We start from the raw sequence: 6,086 nt of genomic DNA on the forward strand, positions 1-6,086 counted from the left end.
CGGGCGCCTGTAGTCCCAGCTACTGGGGAGACTGAGGCAGGAGAATCACTTGAACCCATGAGGCGGAGGTTGCAGTGAGCCAAGATGGCGCTATTGCACTCCAACCTGGGCACAGAACAAGACTCCCTCTCAAAAAAAAGAAAAAAATGAAAGTTTTGTTTTTTGTTTTTTGGGAATTTTTTAGATTTCACTACGTAAAATGTATGTATATATACATATATTTTACAAAGTGTAACACTGGAGCCTAAAACCACTCTCTTTTGTAGAATACGTATTGGCATTGAAACAGTTTAAAACAATGAAATGGCTATCTACGAAAGGCTAATTTTGATTGTTGTATTCCCCTCATACTTCATGTATCTTCACACATAAAGAAAATTTTCAAACATTTTATATCCAGTAATTTTTTTAAAAGTGCACTGTTTTCTACTGCCATGGTCTTTACAAAGGACTTGACTTAAAATTTCAAATAAAAAAGAATTAAGGTTCTAAGATAACTCTGGGTCTTTCAAGGGCATCTTTATACAGAACAATTTGGACTGGCATGCAGGCAACTTCTTTTGTTGCTACATAACTGTATTAGGAAAATTACACCCATTTTACAGAAAAATCCCCAAACATATACTGCAATAAGCTCAAAACAATGTGAAAAAGACCAGTGTGAATGGCACACTAAAATCCCTTTTTTTTTTTTTTTTTTTTAGACGGAATCTCGCTCTGTCACCCAGGCTGGAGTGCAATGGTGTGATCTCGGCTCACTGCAAGCACCGCCTCCCGAGTTCACACCATTCTCCTGCCTCAGCCTTCTGAGTAGCTGGGACTACAGGCACCCGCCACCACACCTGGCTAATTTTTTGTATTTTCAGTAGAGATGGGGTTTCACCGTGTTAGTCAGGATGGTCTTGATCTCCTGACCTCGTGATCTGCCCATCTCGGCCTCCCAAAGTGCTGGGATTACAAGCGTGAGCCACCATGCCCAGCCAAAATCACTTCTTTATAAACTAACTGGAATTCCTCATCTTAGTAGGCACAGGGAAATCCAGTCCTTAGGGCTTTGCTCTCTGGAAGAACACCTTTAAGTAATTTTTTAAAACTTTAGCATCAGGCTGCTGAAGTGCTTGACAAAACTCTTGAATTATTTCTGGAGCTACTAGCAAGGAGGGCAGGTATTCTTGTTGAAGATACTGAACACATTCTGGGCCCCATTTGAGATGAATTATTTTCAGTGTCACTGCACACTCAGATAAAGACAATACTGTTTGTGCATCTGCCAGGTCAAAGGTTTGTTTTAAAGGTGCTAGGAAACATGTGGGGACAATGTGCTTATAAACAAAATCAGCAAATCCCACTGGTCCATCTTTACCTCTCCAGAGTTCTACCAACTTTGAGTGGATGATAAAACATGTTTTCTGTGCGATTGGATCTGGATATTCAAGTGCTCCTTGGATAACAGTAACCAGCACTCTTTCTACATTTTCTGCACCTTGATTTGCTATAGTTTCACTCATCCCGCTGCCTGTGACTGTTCGCAGGAAAGCAAAGTAACTCCTTCGCAACATCTGCTTCTCTAAAGGAGCAGACTAGTCATTTTCTTCCGCTGGCCGGAGCAGCACTTCAAACATTGCATGAAGCAGGGGCATGAATATCTGTGGTGAAAACGGGAATACCTGTGTCTTCAATTTGGCTGTAATCTGGGTGGTAAGAGGAATGAACTCCTGGAGGTCTTTTGCTTCACAATCTTTGAGCATATGTTCTGAAGCAGATGGGATGAAGGGAAGAACTTCTTCCTCCAGGCAAATAATCATTCGATGCTTCATGGATTTTGATGCTCTGTTCTTTGGTCCATACACATTTGGGATCAGTAAGTCTTCCTTGAGAATTGATCTGTTTACCGTATATAATAATGATATGTCTCTCTTTGTAGTAATTTCCTTTGCTATGAGTCTACTTTAACAGAGAGTACTATAGCCACCCTTGATTTTCTTTTATTATTTCCTGTATATTTTCCATCCTTTTACTTTTGACTACCTATGTCTGGATTTGATGTGAGTTTCTTGTAAACATCATATAGTTGTGTCTCAATGTTTTTATCTACCCTACCAATGTCTACATTTTGTTGATGATATGTTAAGGCCACTTTCAGTGAAAGTAATTATTGACTCATTAGTGCTTAAATATATCTTTTTTTCCTGATTGTTCCCTCTGTTTTTCTTCTCTTGTCTTACTTTCCTGAGGACCACTTGAATGTTTTTTAAATATTCCATCTCAGTTAATTTATAATGTTTTTGACTGTATTTCTTTGTATAGTGTTTTTGTTTGTTTGTTTGTTTTGATGGAGTCTCATTCTGTTGCCAGGCTGGAGTGTAGTGGTTCAAGCTCAGCTCACTGCAACCTCTGACTCCCTGGTTCGAGCAATTCTCCTGCCTTAGCCTCCTGAGTAGCTGGGATTATAGGCACACATCACCACATCTAGCTCATTTTTGTATTTACAGTAGAGATGGGGTTTCACCATGTTGGCGAGGATGGTCTCCATCTCCTGACCTCATGTTCCACTCACTTCGGCCTCCCAAAGTGCTGGGATATAAGTGAGCCACGGCACTTAGCTGCGTGTAGTATTTTAAGTGGTTGCTATGGAAATTAAAATATATATAATGTGACTTATCATGGTCTAAGGGTACCAGAATTTCACTAATTTAAGTTAAGGATGAAGCCACAGGGAGAGGTGGGGGGCAAAGGGATGTCATCAACAAAGTCCTTGTCCTCAGAGGACAGAGTCTGGTCTTGAAAACTCACATAGAATTAAACATGTCAGACACAGAGTAATAAAACCAAAGCAGAGACATAATGCCTAAATTTATGTTTTCCCAACTGTCAGTTTAATTATATGAAAAGTATATAGTCGACACTATTTATTACCTCACTTATAGCCAATCCTCACTTTTTTTCCTAATGAAATCTCCATGTTGAGTGCAGGTAGTAGGATCTCATCCTTTGATCTCAAGAAGGAATGTCGCTCATCCACAATGTGGTATGAATCATAATTTGTCTATGCCAGTCATGGTGTGGTAGAGATGCAAGCTGCAACCGAACTCTTCTACACATCTATTGCTATAGTTGTAGCAGACCTGTGTCCAGCTTGGGACTGCATTTTCCAGCCCTGTTTCACTAGGGTGACCTGCTGGTGGAACTGGAAACAAAGTAATATGTGCAATTTCTGCCTCATTTACTGAAAAGGAAATTCGGGGGTTTAAACTTCCATACTTTCCATCTTCCCACTGGCAGGAAAGGTGACACTCAGAGTAACTTTTGAGGCCATCAGCCTGAATTCCAGAGCTACTACATAAAGCTTCCTGTTACCCTGAAATGCACGCCTGGAAACTTCTACTTTATTTATTTATTTATTTATTTATTTGTTTGTTTATTTATTTTTGAGATGGAGTTTCGCTCTTGTTGCCCAGGCTGGAGTGCACTGGTGCGATCTCAGCTCACTGCAACCTCTGCCTCCCAGATTCAAGCAATTGTCCTGCCTCAGCCTCCCAAGTAGCTGGGATTACAGGTGTCTATCACCATGCCTGGCTAATCTTTTGTATTTTTAGTAGAGACGGGGTTTCACCATGTTGGCCAGGCTGGTCTCAAACTCCTGACCTCAGGTGATCTACCCACTTCGGCCTCCCAAAGTGTTGAGATTACAGGCGTGAGCCACCACACCAGGCTGAAATCACCTGAGGTCAGGAGTTTTAGACCAGTCTGGCCAACATGGTGAAACCCCGTCTCTACTAAAAATACAAAAAATTAGCTGGGCTTGGTGGCAGGCACCTGTAATCCCAGCAACTCAGGAGGCTGAGGCAGGAGAATTGCTTGAACCCAGGAGGTGGAGGTTGCAGTGAGCCAAGATCACTCCATTGCACTCCAGCCTAAGCAACAAGAGTGAAACTCCATCTCGAAGAAGAAGAAGAAGAAGAAGAAGAAGAAGAGGAGGAGGAGGAAGATGAGGAGGAGGAGGGGAGGAGGAGGGGAGGAGGAGGAGGAAGAAGAAGAATAAAAAGGAGGAGGAGAAGAGAAGAAGAAGAAGAAGAAGAAGAAGAAGAAGAAGAAGAAGAAAAGAAGAAGAAGAAGAAGAGAGAAGAAGAAGAAATTTATATGTATTTAATAATGAAACCTTTAGATTATTTAGGTTACTTTATGTTGGAGTCTTTGATAGCAGCTTGACACAACCAACAGGTATATATGGAATTTCTCTTTGCTAGTGATATGATTGGCTCTGTGGCTTCTCCACCCAAATCTCATCTTTAATTGTAATCCCCATGTGTAGAAGGGAGGATCTGGTGGGAGGTGATTGAGATCATGGAGATGGTGTCCCTCCCCATCCTATTCTTGTGACGAGTAGTGAGTTCTCACAAGATCGATGGTTTAAAAGTAGCACTTCCCCTTTCACTCTTCTCTTTCTCCTGCCACCATGTAAGATGTGCGTTGCTTTCCCCTTCACTTTCCACCATGACTGTAAGTGTCCTGAGGCCTCCCCAGCCAGGCAGAACTGTGAGCCAATTAAAACTCTTTCCTTTATAAATTACCCAGTCTCAGGTAGTTCTTTAGAGCAATACGAAGATGGACTAATACAGCTAGATTCTAACTTTCTAACTTTCCCTTGTCACATGGACATGTGACACGAATCTACAAATGTATATGATCAATTGGGAAAACTTGAAAATGTTTCCTTCTCTGTCTTTCAAGGAAAAAGTGTGTAAAAGGAACCTGCTGAAGAAAATTCAGTTTTGCTTTAGATACTTTCTTTCAGTTTAAGATTCCTGTGTGTGATGTGGATGACTGGAGCTGCAGCAACTGTCTTGTGACTGTGAGGAAAAACCAAGAAAGCAGAAGTCCTGGATTTGTTCAGGAGGCTAAGTGGGAAAAGGTCTCATGCCTAAATCATCAGGCGTCTATCATCTCAGGTCTCCTATCCTCTCAAACAATCATCTCCTCAGATCAAACGGCGACGGCGGCGAGAAAAAGGAAGAAAAAGAAAAATGGAAGGATGTTTCAAAAAGAAGAAAAAGAACTGAAAACGGCGGCGTCATGAAAATGCGGCGGCAGAAAAAGAAAAACATTCATTTCGCAAAGATGAAGGAAGGAAGGAAGAAGAAAAACAAAGCAAGATCGAAAAAGGCATCTTTCTCAATCTCTACAAACTAATCAGGCTCCTGGAAGAATCTACCTACAACTTTTTGGTATGTGAAAAGTGTAATGGCTTTCTTGCTTTGGCTACCATTAGTTTGATTTCATGTTACATGTAGTCAAAAGCATTATTAAATGATTCCAAAGTCTTAGATGTAAACATAAAATTTCTTTCTGGTCAGACGTTGTGGCTCATGCCTGTAATCCCAGCACTTTGGGAGGCCAAGGCGGGCGGATCACCTGAGGTCAGGAGATTGAGACCAGTCTGGCCAACATGGTGAAACCCCATCTCTAGTAAAAATACAAACATTCGCAGGGCATGGTGATGGGTGCCTGTAGTCCCAGCTACTCGGGAGGCTGAGGCAGGAGATTTCCTTGAGCCCAGGAGGCAGAGGTTGCAGTCAGCCAAAATCACGCCACTGTACTCCAGCCTGGGCGACAGAGCGAGACTCTATCTTAAAAGAAAAAAATCTTTTTATGTTATCTATTATATTATCTCTTATACAAAATTACATGGAAAAAGTCAAATTTGCTGTACATGTAAATAAGAAACATACATGGTCCCTTTCATCATTCACATCTACAAAGGGCAGGAGGCACCATTACACTCCTTTTTTGGAAAATCTCAGCTTGTTCACTTGTTAGCTTTGTAGACTAGATTAACTAAGTCATTATTTCCAGAAATACAGAATTTCTAATATAGTAGCAGTATATAAGAAAATGTAGGTTGAGTGCAGTGACTCATGCCTATAAACCCTACACTTTGGAACCCCAAGGCAGAAGAATCACTTGAGGTCGGAAGTTTGAGACCAGCCTGGGTAACATAATGAGACCCCTCATCGCTACATAAAATTTAAAAAAAAAAAAAAACAAGCCATGCATGTGTGGCAGACCTCTAGTCCCAGCTACTTGGG

General features: G+C 41.3%; 1 pseudogene; it reads right to left on the minus strand.

Annotated features, from left to right (window-relative positions):
- Positions 1-910: 910 nt before the first annotated feature.
- On the minus strand, positions 911-2,320 carry LOC116273586 (annotated as a pseudogene).
- Between the last annotated feature and the right edge of the window lie 3,766 nt (positions 2,321-6,086).

Source organism: Papio anubis, unplaced genomic scaffold, assembly GCF_008728515.1.
Source record: "Papio anubis isolate 15944 unplaced genomic scaffold, Panubis1.0 scaffold916, whole genome shotgun sequence".
NCBI lineage: Eukaryota > Metazoa > Chordata > Mammalia > Primates > Cercopithecidae > Papio > Papio anubis.